The sequence below is a fragment of the Bos indicus x Bos taurus genome, chromosome 3 (assembly GCF_003369695.1).
Source record: "Bos indicus x Bos taurus breed Angus x Brahman F1 hybrid chromosome 3, Bos_hybrid_MaternalHap_v2.0, whole genome shotgun sequence".
Taxonomy (NCBI): Eukaryota; Metazoa; Chordata; class Mammalia; order Artiodactyla; family Bovidae; genus Bos; species Bos indicus x Bos taurus.
In genome coordinates, this window is record NC_040078.1 from 69552274 (window position 1) to 69577413 (window position 25140).

The window sequence follows — 25140 nt, forward strand, 5'->3', positions numbered from 1 at the left end:
TGTATTTATTAAGATGATCATATGACTTTCATCATTTATTTTGTTAATGTAGTGTCACATTGATTGCAGCTACTGAACCATCCTTCAATTCCTGGAATAAATTCTACTTTAATGTGTTGTTGCATTCAGTTTGCTAAATTTTTTTTGAGACTTTTTGCTTCTGTGTTCATAAGGGATATTTGTCTGTAATTTTCTCTGTGTTTGTGTGTCTGATTTTGGTTCAGGGTAACACTGGACTCATAGAATAAATTCAAAAGTATTCCCTTTTCTTCAATATTCTGGAGCAGTTTAAGAAGAATAGATAACTCTTCTTCAAATGTTTTGTAGAATTCCCCTGTGAAGCCATCTAGTCCTGTGACCTTTGTTTGTTGAGAGTTATTTTTTAAATTACTGATTCAGTATCATTACTAGTGATTGGTCTATTCAGATTGTCTATTTATTCTGAAAAGAGAGACTTGGAAATCTTGGCAGATTTTATGTTTCTAGGAATGTGTCCCTTTCTTCTAGGTTATCCACTTAGATGGATCTGGCAAATGTTTATAGGGCTTCCCTGGTGGCTCAGACAGTAAAGAATATGCCTGTTCATAGTATTTTCCTATTGATCTTCTGTATGGATGATCTATTGGTATAAGTAGAACTGTTATTGTATTATTGTGTCTTTCTTTATATTTGTTTATATTTTGCTTTACTTATTCAGGTGCTCCTTTGTTGAGTGTATAAATGTTATTATATGTTGTATTCTTTTGTTTTTTTGACCCCTTTATCATTATGTAATGCCCATTTTATCTCTAGTTAAAGTCTATTATAAAAGTCTATTTTGTCTAATATGGGTGTTACTCCCCCAGCTTTCTTTTTGTTTCCATTTGCATGGAATATCTTTTTGTATCCCTTCTCTTTCACTCTCTTTATGTCTTTAGAGCTGAGTTGATTCCCCTGTAGCAACATATTAGATGAGTCTTTTTCTTAATGCATTGTTACCCTATATCTTTTGACTGGAGAATTTAGTTCATTTGCATTTAAAGTAATTATTGGTAGGTGTATACTAATTGCTGTTTTGTTAATTGTTTTCTGGTTGTTTTTGTAGTTCTTCTCCGTTATCTTCTTCTCTTGGTTACTTCCCTATGGTTTTATGTATTCTTTTAGTGTTATGTTTGAATTCCTTTCTCTTTATTTTTGTGTATTGTTAAGTTTCTGGTTTAACCATGAGGTTTGAATACACCGACTTGTATACATGGTCATCTATTTTAAGGTGATATTCTCAAGTTTGAAAGCATCTAAAAGCTTTGCATTTTTACCGCCCCCCCCCCCTTCACATTTTATGTTTTTGACATCATATTTTAAATCTTTTAATTTTGAGTATCAACTCATTGTGGTTGATTGCACTGCTTTTGTCTTTTAACTTTCAGACTAGCTTTTCAAACAGCTGATCTCATACCATTCCTATATATTTGCCTTTACCAGTGAGATTCTTTTTTCATATATTTAAACATTTCTATTGTGACCTTTTCCACTTAAAGCAAATCCTTCAGCAGTTCGGTTTGGTGGTGATGAACTTTATTTTTGCTTTACCTGGATTTATTTCTCTCTTTAGTTATTTCTCCCTTTAATTCTGAATTCTTTAACTTTGCCAGATAGAGTATTTTGGACTGTAATTATTTTTTCTTTCATCACTTTACATATATCCTGCCATTCTCTTCTGATCTGTTAAGTTTCTGCTTAAAAATCAGCTAATAGCCTTACAGGTTTACCTTGTGTGGAATTTCTTGTTTTTCTCTTGCTGTCTTTGAAACTCTGTCTTTTGCTTTCTTAATTATAATGTATCTTGGTGTGAATCATTTTGGGTTCATCTTATCTGGGACTCTCTATGTCTCCTATATCTAAATGTCTCTTTCTTTCCCTAGAATAGGGAAGTTTTCCTCCATTATGTTTTCAAACAAGTATTCTTTTCCTTTCTCTCTCTTATTTTTCTTGGACCTCTATAATACAAATGTTAGTATGGTTGATGTTTCTCTATGCTATGCTATGCTAAGTCACTTCAGTCGTGTCCGACTCTGTGTGACCCCATAGATGGCAGCCACCAGGCTCCCCCATCCCTGGGATTCTCCAGGCAAGAACACTGGAGTGGGTTGCCATTTCCTTCTCCAATGCATGAAAGTGAAAAGTGAAAGCGAAGTCGCTCAGTCGTGTCTGACTCTTAGAGACCCCATGGATTGCAGCCTACCAGGCACCTCCATCCATGGGATTTTCCAGGCAAGAGTACTGGAGTGGGGTGCCATTGCCTTCTCTAGAAGTTTCTCTAGAAGTCCCTTAAATTCCCTTTATTAAAGAAAAAAAAAACTTTCTTCTCTTTGCTTTTCTGATTGGATGATTTCTGCTATTCTCTCTTCCATGTAGCTGATCGTCTCTTTTGTATTATCTAATCTGCTATTGATTCCCTTTTTCAGTTATTGTATTAATCAGCTCTGATTGGTTCTGTCTTTATTTTCTAAGTCTTCATTGAAGATCTCACTGTATTTCTCCATTTCTCTTCTAAGTATACTGAGCATCCTTATGACTATTTCTTTGTATTCTATGTCAGGTAAAATATTTACCTCTGTTTCATTAAGATTTTCCCTCGGGTTTTATTTTGTTCTTTCACTTAGAAAATATTTCTGTTTTTTCATTTTGTTTGACTCTTGGCATTTGTTTCTATGAATTATGCAAGATAGCTATCTGTCCTGGTCTGAAGGAGCAGCCTTGTATGGGACCATCTACTGTGTAGACTGTTTGCACCTGCTAGCTTTGGCAGGCTAACTGGAGCTGGAACAGGTGTGAGGCAGGTGAAATCTCAAGGTACGTTGTGCCAAGTCTGCCTTGGCAGGTTGGCAGGATTTAGGGTGGGCATGAGTTGGAGGCAATCCTGAAGCTGCCTTGGTGGAGCAGCTAGAATAGGAGTAGGCTCTGGCTGGGGGCAGTCCCTGGGTGTGCCATGTTGAGGCCATCTTGGTAGAATGGCTGGAGCTGGGGTGGCTGTGGACCAAGGAGAGTTCTGGAGGTGATTCAAACAATGGCACTTGCCAGTTCCTCTCATACTGGGGAGAGTTCCAGTAGTTCACTGCCCGTTTAGCAAAAGCTCTAAGGTTAGTAAATGGATTTCTTTCCATATAATCTAGGTGCCCTTTAAAGTAGTGTGTTATTGTTTTTATTTTATATTTTTGCTGTGTCTCAGGGTGGATAAGTCTGCACTCGGGCCCCTCAATAATACCTGCCCCTGTTGCAGGTCATGTCGTCAAAGGTGAGGTTTCAGTGTATAGTGTTTCTCTGTCTTTCCTACCAATTTCTATGTGGTCCTTCTATTTGTAGAGCTGTTCAGTAACCCCTCATGATGAGTTGCTTTGTAAATAGGTGCAAATTGAGTGTGTTCATGGGAGGAGATGAGTTCAGGGTCTCTCTACTATATCGTCTTAGACCTCTTCCTGTATTTATGATTCAACTTCTAATGCCAAAGCAGAGAAGGAAGAGCTCAGCTTCTGGGCTTTGTGATATACACATATAGCTCTGTTGATGCTCAACAAAAGCTTTTGTAATTTCTAAAGTGCCATTATTAAGTAGACAACTTCAATTATTGTGATAACACAATGCTGTCTCCTAAGTTTATACAATCCTCGTGAACTTTTTATTCTTTTTGAAGTAATTGGTGTGTGTCTTGTCACTATTGTCGTTGTTAAGTTGCTAAGTAGTGTCCAACTTCCAACTTCTTTTGTGACCCCCACGGACTGTAGCCCACCAGGCTCCTCTGTCCATGGGATTTCTTAGGAAAGAATACTGGAGTGGGTAGCCATTTCCCTCTTCAGGGGATCTTCCCAACCCAGGGATAGAACCTGCGTCTCCTGCATTGGTAGGCAGATTCTTTACCACTGAGCCACTTGGGAAGCCCTCTTGTCACTGTAGAGGGAACTTAAACGTCTAGAAGGGGGGTCCATCATCAAGGAAAAGTGTGAGGAAAAGTTTATTGAAAAAAGTACACAAAGGTCGATAAAAAATGTAGGTCCCATGTTGTAAAAATGTCTGAAAATGTTTCAAAATCATTTTGACTTGTAAACAGTTTGAAAGAAAAACTATATGTCTTATCACTCCTTTGAAAACTTTTAAGTAGTCTCAAAACGTGGAAGGAAATAAAAACAAATAATTTCCCTGAATGGCTAATTCTTTAGAATGCAAATGTGAATTGAAGATGTGCTTTAACTTGGCATTTATTTGCCTCATTTTGATTGGAGCAAATGGTCTAATATGATCAGTTATTTATCATTGTGACTCTATTCCACAGGAAGATGGGGACTACGAGACATCTTTAAAATTCATAGCCTATCCCTTTATTCCTCAAGAAGTGAATTTGTTCTTTGCACTTTAAAGACTCACCACCTACAAATTATTCCTAATAATGAAAATAATCAATCTAAAAGATATTATTAAAACTTGAAATCACCTTTAAATCAAACGATTTAAAGAAAAGTATTCATTAACTCTGTGCTGGTTGTGTGTCAGGGAATGTACTGGGTGCTAGAAATACAAAGATGAACTGAGCAAAGTTCCTGTTCAACAGAGCTTGCAAATGATTAGGAAGACAAGATGATAAAAGGATAAATGTGATGAGTGCAATAACAGAGTTACCGACCCAACATGGCAAATGAAGAGTGTCTAGTGTGCTAGAAGGACGGAGAGGTGAATCTGGAAAAACCTAAAAGGAGAGGTGACCCTTGAGCTGGTTCTTAAAGATATTCCAAGAAAAGTTGGCAGCGCACCTCAGCGTACAGAAACCTGAGAAAAACTGTCCTGGAAATGGTTTGGTGTACACCCAGTATGTGAAGATCAGGATGAGGTGGAGAGAAATAATGCTGAAGAGGTTACAATGAGCAAAATCATCCAGGACTTATTCAACATGCCAGTGTGTTTGGTATTTTATTTTATAGACTCAGAAAAGACATTGAAGAATTTTAAGAAATTAACAATGAAATTTGCATTTTTAGAGGCTTTTGTTTAGGAAGCACTAGGAGAACACTGCTCTGTACAAGATCTAAATCTAGGGACACAAATCTCCTAGAAATGCTCCTAAACTTCAAAGTTTGTTCTTATTCTGTTGCCAATGAGTGTCATAGAGTGAGGGGAGAGGAGTGTTATAATCAAAGCAAAGACTGCAATGTAGAAACATGTAAGTGGCGATGACAGTTGGAGTCTAAACACTCCTGTGATGGTCTCCGGGTGCCCTGTGAGAAAAAAGGGGAGAATGCCACTGGAACCATCTTCCTCTTCGATACCGCTGTCGTTCCGTTACCCTCAGTACCCGACAATGTTTCTAACTCTTCCCCTCCCCCAATGTCTTACGTCACTTCCCAGGAGATGAAGTGTATTCTTCACTGACTTGCTAGCTGGTCAGGTCCTCAGCGTGGATATTTTTCTACAGCACCTGGGAAATTACAGCCATTGCTAGAAAGTCTAGAGCAAACCGACCACCTTGTGTCTTTGAGTGCCAGCTGTGTCTTTGGGATTAGTGGTTTGGAGGCTGGGCTGAGCAGGAATGCAATGAATTTCTTAGGCGCTGGAGGTCAGTGAGCCAGACTTCATGGCAGAATTTTACCAAGCAGTGGCTGCAACAGCTGGTAAAGAACGTAAGGCATTAAAAATCAAAGAAGATAGCCAGAGATGGTGGAGTCATGGCCACAACTTTACTGAGAGAACTTTGGATGTATCACTTAAAGATCTGGGAATGGTGTCCATCTGAGCAAATCCACATCAGCAGTCTGCCTCCTAGCTTGTTTCTTTCCAAGAGATGTCAAACCATCAAGAATTTCAAGACTTCTTTTGCAACTATAACTGAAAGGAATCTATACATTATAACTCAAGTCTACTATTGGTCCATGGGGTATCAAGTAGAGCCTTTGTGCTCCAGAAATGAGAGAAGGGAGTACATGACCTTACTAAAGGTCATGTTTTTATAATTTAGCTGGATTGGGATGGCTGATTTCACTGTCATTACCAAGTGTTGGAATAATTATATGATAGCCCCATTACCAGCTTTCCTAGTGATGATTTAGTAAAATTATGGAAAAATGAGGAGACAGAGATGTTTGTTCCTCTACACTGATGTTTGTTTGAATCCAACAATACTTTTTCTAAACTATATGTGAAATCTTTGGAACTGGTAGCAGATGCTCCTATCTTATAAGTGCTCTCTACAACAATATGAAAACAAATTACATTCTTTAAGGTTGAAGGGTTTATTTTTTCTATTAAAATAAATAATGAATTTTCAGAAAGAAAGAAGACTGCAGTGTAGTGAGGTAAACACTATGTAGCCGTTCAGGTTGCAATGGAAAGTCTAAGGAGAGAGTAAATCATGTGGAAGGTAGTGGCACTGCTTGCCTGATATGGTCATTCTTGAAGGGGACCAAAGGATGTATAAGAGGTTTTTTTTATGTAGGAAAGGGCAAGGAGTAGCCCAGAGATGCATATGGAGGAAGAGACTTTGCATGACTCATGTTAGAGTATTACAAGTATTTATAGTAGTAGGAGGGAGAGTATGGTTGGGAGATAAAATTGCTTAGGTTGCAAGAACCCAGATACTGAAGAGCATTGTATATCTGAAGGCACAGAGTTTGACCTTTATTCTAAAGGGTGTGAGATGAATGGCAAGCTTCTGCTCTTTTTTAAAGATTTTATTTTATATTGGAGTATAGTTGATTAACAATGCTGTGTTAGTTTCAGGTCAGGGGAGTTGCATGATTAGATTTGCTTCAGCTGTCTTTATTTGTCATTTCTTCTTTCTCCCCTTTGTCATATTCTCTCCAGTACAGATTTATTTACAGCTCTCCTCAAACTGATTTTGAAAAGGTCACCAATGACTTCCATCGTGCCAAGTATAGTGGGCAACATCTTTTATTTTAATTTCACAGCAGCATTTGACAAAGGTGACGACTCTTGCCACTTTCATTTTTTGAAGTATAGTTGATTTTATAGTGTTGTGCCAATCTGTGCTGTGACTTAGTTACACATATAGATACACATTTTAAAAATATTTTTTTCCATTATGGTTTATCATAAGATATTGAGTATAATTTCCTGTGCTATACATTAGGGCTTTATTGTTTATCCATTCTAAATATAATAGCTTGTATCTACCAACCCCAAACTCTCAGTCCATCCACCCCACCCCGCCAACAACCTTGGCAACCACAAGTGTGTTCTCTATGTTTATGAGTCTGTTTCTATTTTGTAGATAGGTTTATTTGTGCCATGCTTTAGATGCCACATATGAGTTATATCATATGGTATTTGTCTTTCTCTTTCTGACTTACTACACTTCACATGATAGTCTCTAGCTGAGTCTATGTTGCTGCAATATTTCACTCATTTTTATGGCTGAGTAGTATTCTGTTATATACACACCACATCTTCTTTGTCCAATCATCTGTCAATGGACATTTAAGTTGTTTTCATGTTTGGCTATTGTAAACAGTGCTGCTATGAACATAGGGGTACATGTATCTTTTTGAATTATATTTTTTTCCCGGTATGTTCTCCGGAGCAGGATTGCTAGATCATATGGTAATTCTATTTTTAGTTTTCTGAGGAACTTCCATACTGGCTGCTTGGGTGCTAAGTTGCTTCAGTCCTGTCCAACTCTTTGGGACCCCATGGACAGTATATAGCCTGCCAGTTTCCTCTGTCCATGGAATTCTCGAGGCCAGAATGTTGGAGTGGGTCTCCATGGCCTTCTCCAGGAGATCTTCCTGACCCAGGGATTGAATCTATGTCTCTTATGTCTTCTGCATTGCAGGAAGATTCCTTACCACTAGTGCCACCAGGGAAGTCCCCATATGGCTATACCAACTTATATTCCCACCAACAATGTAGGAGGGTTCCCTTTTCCACACCCTCTCCAGCATTTGTTATTTGTAGACTTTTAAATGACAACCATTCTGACTGGTGTGACCACTCTCTCCCTTTTGAAACAGTCTTTTCTCTTGGTTTCCTTGACATCATACTCACCTGATGCTTCTTGCAGCTCATTGCTACTTCCTTTTTAGTCTCCTTTTCTGTGTCCTCAACCCCTACTTGATCTCCAAATATGAGAGTGCCTTGGTCCTCATCCTTTACTTTTCTCTAGTCTACTTTTACTCTAGGTCAATGACTTTAAATATTATCTACATGTCAGTGACTCCCAAGCTTTATATCTCTAGCAATGACTCTCCGCCAACCTCCATATTTCTTTACTCAACTGCCTATTTGACTTCTGTACTTGAAGTCATGGTACTTATTCAAACTTAATTTGGCCAAATAGAACTCTTGATTCTTACTTGCAGTTGAAAGCTCTAAAACCTCCTCCATCAGTCTTTTCCATTTCAGAGAGTGACACCAGTATCCTCACCCTGTTACTCAAGTTACAGGTTCTTGGCTTCCTCTTCCCACCCTCCCCCCATTTCTCACATTCAATGCATCAGCAAGTCTTATTGGCTTTAGCTCCAAAATATATCCCCAGAATACCTACTTCTCTTTTTTACAGTCATCATCATCCACAGCACCGAATATCCTAGTTATACTTTAGCACTAGACTCTAGATTGATCTGTTTTCTTTTCTTATTTTTCTATAATCCATTCTACATAAAAAACCTTGAGTGAGCTTTCAAATCATGAATTAATCATAGCTCTTCTCCTTAATGCATTTTCAATAGCTTTCCATACTATCTATGTAAATTAAACTCAAACTTATGTCCTACATGAGTGCCCTCTGTATGACTCACTTATATCATCCTGTACCACTCTTTCTCTCTCTCATCCTCTTATCATAGCCATGCTTGCCTTCTTCTCATTTCTTAAAGATTTTAAACTTGCAGCCATCCTGGGTACACTGACTGAAATACTTTGAGCCCAGACCTTTGCATGAATAGCTACCTCTTATCATCCATTTTTAACTGCCATTAACCAAGAGCCCTTCATGACAACCCAGTCTTCCAGTCACTATCTACAACATCATTTAATTGTACTTTCTTTATAATATTCATCACTGTTGAAAATTTCTTTATTCATTTTTTTCTCACAATTAATATCCTGTCTAAAAGATCAGGTTTGTGAGCAGCAAGAACCTTGAATGTTTTGTTCATCAGTGTATTCCCTATGGTTAGAAAAGTCCCTGACATATAATATGTGTCTGGTGAATGACTAAGCAAACTATTATCCTAGCTTCAAAGCCAGGGATATCCTGGAGAGAAGAGAAACTAGATGAAACAAAGGCAGGATACCATTTAGATGAATTTTCAGTTATCTAGCTGACAAATGATTAAAACCTTGACTGAGGCAGTGGCTCTGCAAAGGAATAAATCTAAGAGGTAATAAGAAGGCAAAAATCTACAAGGCTTTAGGACTGATTGTATGCTTAGGATAGAAGAGATGGTCTAGCATGACTGTACTAATAACTGGAAGCATTACGGTTATATTCATGAAGGTAGGGAACACATGAGGAAGAGCCGGAATGGTTATGAAGAGCAGAGAAGATAGCTAATTTAGTTTGTGAAATGTTGAGTTTTGAAATGCCTACGGCCTCTTCAGGTAAAGAGTATTCAGTAGAGAGTCAGAAATATACTAATGAAGCTCTTTGATATATTGATATATTTCTTTTAACTAAAAAAGTATCTAAATACAAGGGAAGATAGAAAGAATGTTAACTCTAATAGAAAAATGTGTAAGTTTTCTCTTCTGAGAAATAATTCCTTATCCTTGTTGCTCTCAGAGTACTCTGTGTGCTTATAACGCTGTGTTGTAATCAATAGTTTGCTTGGCTAGCTCCTCAATTAAGCCATGAGTTCTGCCAAATAGAGCTGAATACAACAGATAATACATGATAAATAACAGTTTCAATCATGTTGTTGTGGTTGTTTAGTTGCCAAGTCATGTTCGACTCTTTGCAACCCCATGGACTGCAGCATGCCAGGCTTCCCAGTCCTTCACTATCTCCCAGAGTTTGCTCAAACTCATATCCATTGAGTCAATGATACCATCCAACCATCTCATCCTCTGTCGTCCCCTTCTCCTCCTGTCTTCAGTCTTTCCCAGCATCAGGATCTTTTCCAGTGAGTCAGCTCTTCACATCAGGTGGCCAAAGTATTGGAGCTTCAGTTTAAGCTTCAGTCCTTCCAATGAATATTCAGGGTTGATTTCATTTAGGATTGATTGGTTTGATCTCCTTGCATGTTACACATGCCACGCACCCCCCCCGCCCCCCGCTCCGCCCGGCTTCAAATTTCACAAATGACTTCCCACTGCCTAAAAGTTAACTCCAAATTCCTTAACATGATACTGAAATCTTGACACAGATTTGTCTTAAGTTATCTGACTAAACTATACTCTCTGGGGTTTCTAAACTCTTGAATGAACTCTCTGTTGAGACAAACCAAGTCATGTGCATTTCTCCAGGGTCTGAAAATTGATTTTGTCTGTGTTCTAGAATTACTCTAATTCAGGGATGATGATTAGTATTAACAAAGCTCACAAGAGACTGATGTATAAAGCCAGAATGTTAATGCAATCATTTACATTGAGAAATTTAATTGCTGAGAAGTCCTGATGTTCCTTGGCCTGACCAGCACTTTGCTCCCTTTAGGCAAACTACACAAGAAACCTAATTATCAAAAAAGTTGCTGGGTGAATGTGTAGTCAGAAAAGGAAATGACATGAGTGGAATGGCTAATGGCAAGGCTCTTCCAGCCTGGCTATCTATTGACAAAACAGCATCTTCACATTAGACCCTTATTTCAATTTGTCTTAGTGCCCTAATCTGGAGGGTGCTCAGATGGGCAGAGCTGTTTGAGCATCATATGCAGTTCTCTTTAGATATGTTAATAGATTCAAGAAGTTTGGAATCAAGGCTTTTTAGACTGGGAGGCTTTGTCTCATTGGGGTGACTATGTGCATTAATCATGTGTTGAATCAGAGTTTAAGTTTCAGAAAGCAGTATTATTTTCTCCACACTCACATTTTGGAGAAGTATCTCACTGACACCTCAAGTGGTAATCTTCCTTGCTCCATGGCCCTGCTCAGGACCCACCTCCTCTGCCCTCCAGCCTCAGAATGCCTTCCTTCCACTGAAATCCTGCAGCTTTTACTATGGATGGTATACAGCACATAATATTTGTGATTTCTTTTTAGCTTTTGGTACTCATGTATTGTCTTATCATCTGATTTGTAATTCCTTGGAGGACAGAGATCTGCATTCAGTATGTGTGTAAGTAGGTAATGATTAGCCTCTTTTTTTTTTTTTTTAATTCTTCTCAATATAGCACCAGTTAGAGCACCTACCCCTTGGATGGCATTCTGGTACAAGGAAAGGGGTTGTTTCTTCCATCAGTTCAGTTCAGTCCAGTCACTCAGTAGTGTCCGACTCTTTGCGAGCCCATGAACCACAGCATGCCAGGCCTCCTGTCTATCACCAACTCCCAGAGTCCACCCAAACTCATGTCCATTGAGTCGGTGATGCCATCCAACCATCTCATCCTCTGTCGTCCCCTTCTCCTCCTTCCCTCAATCTTTCTCAGCATCAGGGTCTTTTCAAATGAGTCAGTTCTTTGTATCAGGTGGCCAAAGTATTGGAGTTTCAGCTTCAACATCAGTCCCTCGAATGAACAACCAGGACTGATCTCCTTTAGGATGGACTGGTTGGATCTCCTTGCAGTCCAAGGGACTCTCAAGAGTCTTCTCCAACACTACAGTTCAAAAGCATCAATTCTTAGGTGCTCAGCTTTCTTTATAGTCCAACACTCACATCCATATATGACCACTGGAAAAACCATAGCCTTGACTAGATGGACCTTTGTTGGCGAAGTAATGTCTCTGCTTTTTAATATGTTGTATAGGTTGGTCATAACTTTCCTTCCAAGGAATAACCGTCTTAATTTCATGGCTGCAATCACCATCTGCAGTGATTTTGGAGCCCAGAAAAATAAAGTCAGCCACTGTTTCCACTGTTCCCACATCTATTTGCCATGAAGTGATGGGACCAGATGCCATGATCTTAGTTTTCTGAATATTGAGCTTTAAGCCAACTTTTTCACTCTCCTCTTTCACTTTCATCAAGAGGCTCTTTAGTTCTTCTTCACTTTTTGCCATAAGGGTGGTGTCATCTGCATATCTGAGGTTATTGATATTTCTCCCGGCAATCTTGATTCCAGCTTGTGCTTCCTCCAGCCCAGTGTTTCTCATGATGTACTCTGCATATAATTTAAATAAGCAGAGTGACAATATACAGCCTTGACGTACTCCTTTTCCTATTTGGAACCAATCTGCTGTTCCATGTCCAGTTTTAACTGTTGCTTCCTGACCTACATACACATTTCTCAAGAGGCAGGTCAGGTGGTCTGGTATTCCCTTCTCTTTCAGAATTTTCCACAGTTTATTGTGATCTACACAGTCAAAGGCTTTGGCATAGTCAATAAAGCAGAAATAGATGCTTTTCTGGAACTCTCTTGCTTTTTCGATGATCCATCGGATGTTGGCAGTTTGATCTCTGGTTCCTCTGCCTTTTCTAAAACCAGCTTGAACATCTGGAAGTTCATGGTTCACGTATTGGCTGTGCTTAAAAATGTCAAGCTTCTTTAATTTGCATCTTCTTTCAGATGAGTTTTCTATTAAAAAACTAAGTAAATCCTTTCTCCATGTCCTGAGAAGATAGTGCATGACCTTTATTACAGGGTGCCAATTGTAGCAATTTGGACTTTATTTTTTTCCAGACCTGGATCACAGGTCAAGCAAGTGGTCATAACATTTTAATGACTTTTCTCTGACACAAAAATAATGGAATAAACAGAATAAGCTGACTTTTTCCACTGGGACCTGTAAATCTTTGACCTGCTTTGACATAGCATATTCACATCCACAGTCCACACTGTGTACAGTCATGCCCTCTGTGGATACTTCGTAAAAACTAATTGAATTGAAAAATAGTCTGAGATGTATTCTATAAGTTTTAGTAATTCAAATAGCTCAGAGAACTCTGACACTGTCTTCCTGTTACCCAAGCATCTTGTTTAGGAATTTGAACCCCTGTATCACACCAATATCATCTGAAAATGGTGTAGGATTTGCATAACTTCAAATAGGGTAGAGTGTTAATAATGACTTTAAAGTCCTGAAGTTTAAACCTATATGTAATGCTTCACTTCTCTGTGATGATTGGGCTCAAATGCTGTGGTCATTATCCAGCCTCTTTTGAGGGTCACCGTTGTACTTATCCGTAGGATCTATGTCACATTTCTTCTTCCACATCTTTGTTTTCTTTTATTCCTTCAACAAATATTTGTAGTACACCTTACTCTGTGATAAGAATTATGCTAGTTGGTAATAATACAAAGATAAAATGTCCTTGTCCTCAAAGAATTAGCATATAGTAGAAGAGATAGGCAGTGGAAAAGAGTTTACTTCAATGTGGGAAGTACTGCCATGGAAGAGAGAAGGACCTAACTCTCAGTGGATGCCTTATGTGACGGCATCACATAAGATTAATTTTTATTTATTTATATAAGATTAATGCTCTTCCAAAGATTAATTTTTATTTATTCTCACTCAGAAGTTATTGACTGATTATCTATTATGTGCCCTCTGTTCTCTGGGCATTACAGATACAGTGATGAACAAGACAGGCCACATGCTGGTTCTCTTGGAAGGGGAAAGAGACGGGGCAGATAACATCTGAGAAATGAAGATGACAATTTCATAAAGTGATAAGTATGAAGAAGAAAATAAAACAGAGGATGTGTTAGTACCTGGCCAGAGTGTGACTGGGAGCATTAATTTAGATTTGGTGGTCAGGGAAGATCTTTCTTTGGAGGTGACGATGGAAATGAGACTTGAATGATAAAGAGCAGCCAGCCATGGGAAGATTGAAGACACTGCATTTCAGATAGAGGAAGAACAAAATGTAAAATCCCTAAGGTAGGAATGAGCTTCTGTGCTCAAGGAGTAGAAAGAAGGCCCCTGTGAGCACAGCATGGTGGATGGGGGCAGGGAACTGGGGAGGGAGTGTGGGTTGTTAGGAGAACCCCGAAAGCACATTCTACTAAGTGCAATGGAAAAGCTATTTGAGGGTTTTAGTAGGAGAGTAAGTTAGTCTAATACATTATGAAAGCTCATTCTAACTACTGGAGAATGGCTTTTAAGAGTCCTAAAGCAGAAGCGAGGAGATCAATAGGCAGATTTTGCAGTCATTGACGTGAAGGAGTCAGTGATTTGGCCTAGGATGGCAGTAATGGAGATGGAAAGATGTGAATAGATTCAGACATGTTCTGGTGGCAGTGTTTATTGATATGAAAGGTGAGGGAAAGAAGTCAGAGATAACTGCTGGATTGTGACTAGCTGAAGCTCCAATATTTTGGTCGCCTGATGTGAAGAGCTGACTCATTGCATAAGACCCTGATGATGGGAAAGATGGAAGGCAGGAAGAGAAGGGGACGATAGAGGATAAGATGGTTGGATAGGCATCACTGACTCAATGGACTTGAGTCTGAGCAAAAGGAGACAGCAAAGGACAGGGAAGCCTGGCATGCTACAGTCCATGGGGTTGCAAAGAGTCAGACCTAACTTAGTGACTGAACAACAAGATGTGTGACATGAACATTTGGGCGTATGACAATTCCCCTTTCTAAGAATGGAAAGATTAGGGGAGATGCAGGTGTGCTGGTTCAGAAATCAAGACTTCTGTTTTGGCTGGTAGGTTTTATGTGCAAAGTAGATATTCATGTAGTGATGCTCTATGTGAGTCTGGAGGTCAGTGAAGAATAAAGTGAGAGTGGGAGACTGAGAGTTGTCGGTCATAGGCATTTAGATAATATTAATATTTAAAGCCGAGTGTCTGGATAAGATCACTTAGGAGGGTAAAGAAGAGGCCCAAGGACAAAACTTTGGATTTGACAGCATTTGGAGGTCAAGCAGAGATGAAGGAGCAGGCAAAGGAGCTCTCAGTGAGTTAGGAAAAGCCAAAAGAATGCAGTGTTATAGAAATTAAGAGTGTTATAAGAGTTTGTTTTTTATTTACTTATTTTTAAAGTTGCCAACTGTGTTGACAGCTTTGAAAAATCAGGCAAGATAAAGCCTGAGAAGCCACCACTGGATCTGGAAACATGAACATTGTCAGAGACCTCATCCAGAGCAGTCTCAGTGATGTCATGGGCACTCAGGTCTGGCAAAGGAAAGTAAGTTAGAGACTGTGAGGTGAAAACCCAGAGGGGGCTTCTAGAGACTAAAACTTATAATTCATTAATTATAAGTTTATAATTATAGATTATTTATACTTAATTATTAATTAATTATTTAAAGATTAATTATAATCTTTCAGTAAGTTTTATCAGAGGGTGAGTGGAATCTGGGATCAAAGTAGAGTTTCTGAAGAGGAACGATTCTAGGACACAGTAGTGTGTGGAGCTGGAGATGATCCAGGATGCTGATAATGCAAGAACAAGGGAAACCTATGGACATGAAGTCCTGAAGATAGAAAGTGAAAACGAAGTTGCTCAGTCATGTCCAACTCTTCACGACCCTGTGGACTGTAGCCCACCAGGCTCCTCCGTCCATGGGATTCTCCAGGCAAGAATACTGGAGTGAGTTGCCATTTCCTTCTCCAGGGGATCTTCCCAACCCAGGGATTGAACCCGGGTCTCCTGCATTGCAGGCAGACGCTTTAACCACTGAGCTACCACAAAACTGGAGAGTCTGGCCTTTGGTAGAAACAGGGGTTCCTAGTCCATAGTACAAGATGGTAAGCAGGGACTAGACTAGAGATATTGAGTGTCAATAGTTTTGGTGATGATGAGAGATTCTTACTGCTTGCTTTTAACTATTTAATGAATTATGAGATAAGTTATCAGACAGGGATGGGCTTATGGTGGTGGCAGCGGTGGCAGGCCCAGGTGTATAAGGACTGAGAGGAGAAAGGGTGAAACAGTCATTTTGGGAAGTGGAGAAGTGAGCATACATATATGATTAATGCAGAATGTATACATATATATTATGTTTCCCATATTGTTCATTGTTGTTCAGTCGCTAAGATCTGTCTGACTCTTTGCAACCCCATGGACTGCAGCATGCCAGGCTTCCCTGTCCTTCACTATCTCCCAGAGTTTTCTCAAATTCATATCCATTGAGTTGGCGATGCCATATAGAGAATATTATTCTAGTCTTAGAAAGATTTAAGAGAACGTGAATACTGTTCTGATGGATCATAAATATTTTTAGACACAGATACTGAGATAGCTGGAGTTGAGGGGCAGTACCCTGGGGTGCCTCACATAGATGGAGGGTCTGGAATAGTATTTTGAAGGAACATACCATCAGATGAGACAGGAAAAGTGTGTATCATGCAAAGTGGATTTGGTTAACTAGATCAGAAAGCAGAAGCTAATATAAAATATAGCTGAAAAATAGAAGGGGTTGGATCTGGTGTGTGAAATATTGGCAAGATTTCATTTCAGTTATAATAGAGAGGGGGAAAAAGAGGTTTAGGCAGATTCTAGATCATACATTAATTTATTCTATCATTCATAACTCTTTTAACTGTTATACACTGTGGGGTATACAGAAATGAATAAGACACAGGTTGTACTCTCAATAAACTTGAAATTTAAACTACTAGATTTAACAGAAAGCTACTTCTCAGTAGAGGTGTAAAAGCACAATTCAAGGGGACAGAGTAAAATGAATAATTACTCCTGATTAGAATGATCAAGGAGTGTTTCTTGAGGATATTATTTGAGCTGGACTCTGCAGGAGTAGAATCAGAGAATGAAGAAGAAAATCTGACTCATGGAGGCATGTTACAGATAGAGTTTTCCAGAACCAGATGCTGAGATGGAGTTTGGGATCAAGCTCTCTGGTAGGGAATAACACCTGTGGAAAGAAGAGGAAGAAGTAGAATTATATAGAGGGAGATGTCAGTCTGTTACCAGACCCCACAAAACCTCAGCCCACATTTTAGGGAGCTCTGCAGCAAGGACTGCCCTGCTGAGGGGTCCAGAGTAACTTTGAACTGGCTGCACCTTTATGAGCCCACCTGACTCAGTCCCTGATTTGTGAGCTTCTCAGGAGGAGTGAGTGGTGGAAGTGGACCCTGAAGATGCTGTCAACTAGAAACCGTCTGCAACCATATCTGCTGTAGCCATTAGCAGCTTCTTCCTTGAGGGGGAACCTGGGTAGTGCATCTTTGTGTGGAATATAGTGTGTAAGTGCATGGTATGTCCCCTCATGGTTCCAGAGGAGTTGGAAGAGAGACTAGGGCAAAAGATCCTTGGGGAATAAAACTGGACAGATCGTTTGGGATTATGATTTGCAAGTCATGCATGAGCACTGGAACGTTTTTGTTCCTATGAGGATCTTAGGTCTATATAATGCTTGAGTGCTCTGCTTTTAGGAACGAACTCCAAGTAGTGGACCTAGGGCAGCAGAACCTCTTAGAAATAATAGTTGCCGTAAAGCAAGCTGCCTAATGAATTTGGTAGTGGGAAATGAAAGGTGGGGAAGACCACACACTATGTCCATTTTCATTTGGATCCCTTGTTCTTGGATAACAGTGTTTATGATGGTTCACTCAGCAGAGACATCTAACCTTTCCCCTTTAATCACAACTAAAATGTTTTGAGGGGACCCATATAGCCCCTCTTTTTGAAAAAGCTAAAACATACCTGTGTCAGAAGACTATATCAGCATATATTTTTCAAGTATTTTGGGCTTTCCTAGTGGCTCAGATGGTAAAGAATCTGCCTGCAATGCAGGATATCTGGGTTCAGTCCCTGGGTTGGGAAGCTCTCTTGGAGAAGGGAATGGCTGCCAACTCCAGTATTTTTGCCTGGAGAATTCCATGGACAGAGGAGCCTGGTGGGCTACAGTCCATGGGGTCACAAATAGTCGGTCACAACTGAGTGACTAAGACTCACTTTTCTTTTGTTCTTGTGCTTAGGCTGTTTTGGCATTGAAGGGATTTGTTTTCCACTTGCTCTCCGTCCATCATGATTGATAGTGAATTCTTTTGGCAGGGGAATGGGGAGGGAGAGATTTTTCTGTTTAAAAATTAGAGATAGTCGGTGTCCAGAAGGATCAGGAGACGAATGAACTGGCTCAGTCAGGAAGCCAGGGTGGGTGGAAGGCAGCAGGCAGCTTGCAAGAATTTGGGCCTGGGGTGTGGTGCCGTCTTGTGACTGGGCTGTAGAATGTTAAATGAGGACTCTGTTAGCATCCCAATGTAGAATTTCTAAGTCTTTCAGAAACCAGCAGTGGAGCAGGTGACCAAGTCCAAATAGAAGCACAGAGGATTTGAGAGTATAAAGATAGTATCAGGAAGCAGAAAGGCCAAGCCTGGAAGACTCATATTCATTCACTAGCATGCCACTTTAACTGCTTCTTAATGTAATGACAGGGCTTTGCTGCCACAGTTATTTTCTAGTTAGACTCATGGAAAAATTACTGAGGAAATAACATCAGATTTTATCTGGATATTGTTATTTAGTTTAACTCTTTTCCAAGTTGTATATTAGTTTTCAAATGGTTATTTTGCTTGGTTAGTTAAATAAGAAATTATTATATATCTAGTATATGCAACTGTCAGAGATGCCATCCTATTTTGGTCATGAACCCATCACTCAAGAAAGACCCTTCACTTGGTATGAGTTTGCCCAAATTCCATATATAGAGTCTCAGAGAAAAAGGAATAAGTTTTTTATGTTTTTTAGGAATAAATTTTTATTGCTGGTCTTATAAACCCGAATGAGCAAACCTCACAGCTCTACATTTTTAAAGTCTAGGCATCATAAAATTAGACTAAAACCTAATAACACACATCTTACTGTCACTTTAAATTTATTTATTAAGAATTTATCAAAGATGTCTTTGTGTTTCATGACTTTTGATCACAGACATCACTTTACATACTTTGGCTTGTGAATTCAGATCATTATGGAGTTTATTTCAAACTGGAAGTCAGTTTATTTGGCCAATGTCTGTAAGAATCAATTTCTTCATGTTAGTAAAGTTGTGGCCCTTCAAATTATTATTTATCTTATGTTTTAGTAATTTGTTGTTTTATTCTTCACAGGCTGCTTTTTGTCAGACATGGTAAAAAAAATAAAGCTGAAAAAAAATAATATTTGCTAAAAATTTAAAGTAAAAAAATCCACACTAGTGGTCTCCATGTGCGTATTTCTTAATGTTTTCTTACTGAAAACACTCTGTCGTAATGTACATTAACATTTTATAGGTCCCTCTAGAATATAATGGAAAGTTTGCTCCCTGCAGTAAGTAGTGAAGGTACTGTTATTTTACAGTTGTCTCTTTGATATCACAACTTGTTTTTTCAGATTTCAGGTATCAAAGTTACAACTGCATAAACCATCTCCATATGCATTATCCATAATTTAGTTTTGTACTGTTCAATGAGAGAGGAAATGAATCTCCATCTCCTCCTTCCCGAAAAATGCTTGATTTCCTATCTCATTACCATTCATTCCTCCCTAAAACCCTGATCTTGATGTTTGTGTGTGATATTTGTGCTGAGTTTATGAACTTATTCAATGTTTTTGGTTCCCCTAAACTAGCTATGATAATGTTGATGTATTATTTATTGATTCTGTGGTCTATTTAGGATTAGTAGACCACATCTATTTTCTTAAATGTCTGTGCCATCTGTATCATTTACAATTCAGTTGGAGAGTTAATCCTAACACACATAAACTTTAGCGAGTTGTTTGGTGCTTAACGGTGATGGTGATTTTAAGAGCACTAAGATTTCCAGTTATAGAAGAAAGAACTCAGTTAAGTGCTAAATATCAGATTTAATGTAGGAGAGAGCTTTTGAAGTACCTGAAAAGATGGGTAAGACATGAATTTTTTTTTAATTTAATTTTATTTTTTTTTTATCTCTTTGTTTTTTTTTTTTTCCCCTAATTTTATTTTATTTTTAAACTTTACATAATTGTATTAGTTTTGCCAAATATCAAAATGAATCCGCCACAGGTATACATGTGTTCCCCATCCCGAACCCTCCTCCCTCCTCCCTCCCCATACCATCCCTCTGGGCCGTCCCAGTGCACCAGCCCCAAGCATCCAGCATCATGCATCGAACCTGGACTGGCAACTCGTTTCCTACATGATATTTTACATGTTTCATTGCCATTCTCCCAAATCTTCCCACCCTCTCCCTTATTTTTAAACTTTACAATATTGTATTAGTTTTGCCAAATATCGAAATGAATCTGCCACAGGTATACCTGTGTTCCCCATCCTGAACCCTCCTCCCTCCTCCCTCCCCATACCCTCCCTCTGGGTCGTCCCAGTGCACCAGCCCCAAGCATCCAGTATCGTGCATCGAACCTGGACTGGCGACTCGTTTCATACATGATATTATACATGTTTCAATGCCATTCTCCCAAATCTCCCCACCCTCTCCCTCTCCCACAGAGTCCATAAGACTTAATCTATACATTAGTGTCTCTTTTGCTGTCTCGTACACAGGAATTTTTAAAAGAAAAGGACAAAGTGTTCCAAGTTAAAAAATATCCAGAATAAAGACAAGGAGTCTTCAGTACATGAAATACTGTCCTAATCACAGGGCTTCAGTTCTTCTAGCTTTCCTGAATGAATGTGTATCTGTCTATCTCAATATGAATGTAGTTTCAGTTCAGACCAGTCGCTCAGTTGTGTTTGACTCTTTGTGACCCCAAGGACTACACCATGCCAGGCTTCCCTGTCTATCACCCACTCCTGGAGCCTACTCAAACTCGCATCGGTGGTGCCATCCAACCATCTCATCCTCTGTTGTCCCCTTCTCCTCCCATTTTCAATCTTTCCCAGTGTCAGGGTCTTTTCCAATGAGTCGGTTCTTCACATCAGGTGGCCAAATTATTGGAGTTTTAACCTTAGCATCAGTCCTTCCAATGAATATTCAGGTCTGGTTTCCTTTAGGATGGACTGGTTGGATCTCCTTACAGTCCAAGGGACTCTCAAGAGTCTTCTCCAACACCACAGTTCAAAAGCATCAATTCTTCAGCACTCAGCTTTCTTTGTAGTCCAACTCTCACATCCATACATGACTACTGGAAAAACCAAAGCTTTGACTAGACGGACCTTTGTTGGTAAAGTAATGTCTCTGATTTTTAGTATGCTGTCTAGTTTGATCATAGCTTTTCTTCCAAGGAGCAAGTATCTTTTAATTTCATGGCTGAAGTCACCATCTGCAGTGATTTTGGAGCCCAAAAAAGAAAGTCATTTTTCTGAGGGGTTCCATAAGTCAATGTATATTACATATATGAATATGTATGCATGTTTGAGCTCATTTGCAGTTAGAAATTGGGCCCAACTATTGATGAAACAGCTTGTTTAATTGGGTTGTCCCCTCTTTGCACTGGTCCAGTTCTTTTGCTGGGTTGATCATATTGAATAATTGTCTTCATATTGAATAGATATAGTTTCAGCATTCTTAACGAGGAACACAGTACTTTTCTCTCAATATTTCTGATTAACCTTTGTTGCCCAAGTGTACCGAAATGTGAGAAGTCTTTTGGCCACAACCCTTGTCCTGAGACCTAAGTTTTTTCATTTTGTTTTTAAATGTGTTTATTTTTAATTGAAGGATAATTGATTTATAATATTGTGTTGGTTTCTGTCATAAATCAATGGGAATCAGCCACAGGTATACATATGCCCCCTGCTTCCCACCCCATTGTATCCTTCTTTGTTGTCATAGAGCCCCAGTTTGAGTTCCATGAGTCATACAGCAAATTCCCACTGCTTATCTCTTTTACATATGGTAGTGTATATGTTTCCACTAAGTTTTAGTTCCCTTAAAAATCAGAAGCCAGTATGACACATGCTGAATGGGTTTTACATCCCTGAGAATGTTTGGAGTAAAATAAAAATATGTTATTTACTAGTTATATTAGCCGAAGTGTTTTATTTTAACTAATTTATTCATTTATTTAATTGGGTAATACATGCGGATTGGGTAAATGATTCAAATAGTACAGAAACGTCATAGAGTACCTAGTCCCTCAGAATTCTGCCTTTGAGATTCAAATATTATCAATGCCTATGTATCCTTTCAAATAAATGCATGCATTGAAAAGTATACATTTGTGTGTACATATTAATATGTACACATATATTTGTATATCCCTTTTTATAAATAAATGTATGCTATAATAGCATTCAATACACACAATATGTTTGTAAATCAGTTCATCAGTATATATAGAGCAGTCATAGGAGTTTGAAAAGAGGTCTTGAAAATATATAACTCAAAACTTTATTGTTAGTCATACAATTTGAAGAACTATGTCCTCAATACCCTTCTCTATCTTCTACTCACATATGAAGGTCAAGTTCTCATGTTCCCTTTCTAATTCTTACTCTTAGTTATTCTCTGACAGAATGTATTGCTCTCTTTTCCGTGTTCTCTAAATAATTTGTGTCTTATATATACTATGTTTATGACCCTCATAATAGTAAAGGTTTTTTGTTTGCTTGTTCTTCTGTTTTTATCCACAAATAGATAGTGAGTACTTTTAAACTCTTCTTTTTCTGGATCTTCATTCTCTGGTAGAATCTGGTATGTAATAGGTACTCAATAAATACTTGTCTGATTTTTTTTAAAGTGTTAGGCCCTTAATTTTCATTGCTGAAGAATCCATATTTTTCCCTCATTGTTGTTGTTCTTTGGTATTTGACTTGAATACTTATCTCCCCAATGATAACTTTCTTAAACCATGGAGCAGGAAAAGAATTAGGTTGAAAAATAAAACAAATATGTCACCTGGAAATATTTATTCAGTGCCCCTTTTATAAACTTTTATGAGAAAAATAAATGATCCTTTGTATTTTGTATTAACAATTGCTGAAGAAAGGCTGATAATTGCCAAAATAAATCTACAGCTCTCAGCCTGGAGCAATTGCTCGTAGATGTGTTTGCATATACACTTCTTGAACCTACTCCATGATATATGCACACATTTGTGTGCTGCTCACAAAGATGCTTCATGTCATTACTTCTGAAATCATCATGTTTGGCTTAGTCAAGCAGACTTCTTTAATAGCATCATGGATTTTGTTGCCGTGCTATACATTCATTTATCTGTGCTCTGTTCATTTATATCATCTTCCCTCACTTGCAATATTTAATAGAACTTTTGATGTAAATGCAAATAATTGAAAGCATTATTTTTTATTTGTTCCCATTATGGAGCTTGTGGTTCTGTTTTAAACGTCCTTACTGAACACATGAGCATTTTTCTTCATTTTGCTTTGAAGATCATTTAAGACTCATCTTTAAACTGCCTCATTATGTCTTTCAGAAATACAGTTCTCATTTAACAACTAATCAGGAAATTCAAAGTATTTGAAATATGTTAGGAAAAGCAGATGTTTGCTATTTAAAGTACTGCCGATGATTGTTATTTCTTTTTCTAGTCAAAAGACGTTCATATCCACTAAATAAATGTATTGTCTTGAAGTGTGCATCCTTCTGTGTCACAGTGGAGGGAAGTCTTCACTGCTAGAGTAAGAAATGAAACTGTTCTGCTAATGTTCTGCTTAACTGTTCATTTTGCACAGTAGGAAAGCTGGGGTTGGGAAAACATCAGTAAATTTCACTCTTCTCAGCCTAACAGGGAAAATAGATAATGGAAATGGCAGTTGTTCGCTGGTTGCTTTGAAATACTAGCATGCTGAATGAGTTCGATAGTTTTTTTTTTTTTTTTTAACCCAAAATAAGCTTAGCTGATTTTGCAGAAAACTAAGCCTTATGCATAAACATAGATGTTAACATGTTAAGCAACTGAGCTAATGACACCAAATCTAAGGGTGCAGAGGCAAAAGTAGGAAGAATTGTTTAAACATATAATTACACATTGAATTCAACTATAGAATTGAAAAGATTTAGTATCATTTAATAGTTTCATTGAAACAATCATAATAATTTTCCATGTACTTTTAAAAAAACTTTAGAGTTTATTTGGTTCAGCATTCTGTTTTGGGATTGCAGGCATGGATACATGGAAAGGCTTATCCAAAATTGCCTGATGATTTGGTGGCATAGTTGGGATTTGAATCCAGGTCTCCCGGTTATCTAGAGTGCTTCTATATTTCTCTGACATACAATAAATACGCTGCTTTTAATTTCATGGCAGTATTTTGCTTGATAGTCTGTTTTGGTGAGAGAAGCAAGCTGAGAGAAAGAGGAAAACCATATTTGTGGAAAAGATGGAGGAAGAAGAAAAAAGTGAAACTGGTTGGCAAATAAGGAGGAACTTTGGGAGAACAAAAACGTCTACTGGGGAATGTTTTTGGTTTCTGGAATATGGTGTATGGTATATCTTCTTTTTTACTTCTCCTGAACTCTTCAGCAAACGTCTGTTCCTCAATTCCACTGTGGAGTTGGATCACTTTTGATGGATTTAACTAAAATGCTGAGAATAACCTCTGAATGGATGAGGTCAAGAGCCCAGACTGTCACGTGGAAGACTGTCACACATTTATTCATGGGATTATGTGGCTAAAGTCTCTTCTCTAAACCATGAACTCTACAAGAATAAGCCATGGATCTTTTGTTCACCATTGTATCTTTAATATCATGTATATTGCCTGGCATGTAATACATGCACCATAAAATTTTGCAGTCTGTTAGGACACAGAATATGACTTCTTTGCAAAGGATATGTATCAGGCACTTGATCTTCTGGACAGTTTAATCTCAGGACAACTCTACAAGGCATTTATTTCTAACTGCCAGTATAGATTAGGGAGCTGAAACTTGGGAACATCATGTCACTATTCAAGGGCACACAACTCATTAGTGACAGAGCTGGAACACTGAAAGAATGTTAGGGCTATCTGACTTCAAATGTCATAGCTAGGGGACAGTTCAAGATGACAGTGTAGAAAGACCCTGGACTCAACTTCTCCATAGAAACACTGAATCTATACATACATAGAGCAGTTTCTCCCAGAAGAACTGAGAGCTGATTGAACAACTTCTGTACAACAACAAAGGGACCACATAGAGGTGGATAGGAAAAACAGAGAGGTCATATTGACAGGAGCCACACCCCCAACACAGTGATCTGCAGTAGAGAAGGGTGACACTGA

General features: G+C 38.5%; 1 protein-coding gene and 1 pseudogene across 5 annotated transcripts in view; both read left to right on the top strand.

Moving 5' to 3' along the window:
* The window catches only part of SLC44A5 (solute carrier family 44 member 5), a 432655-nt gene that overhangs the window by 255730 nt on the left and 151785 nt on the right, over window positions 1-25140 (top strand). The gene's annotated exons all lie outside the window — the stretch shown is intronic.
* On the top strand, window positions 5264-5758 carry LOC113882402 (annotated as a pseudogene).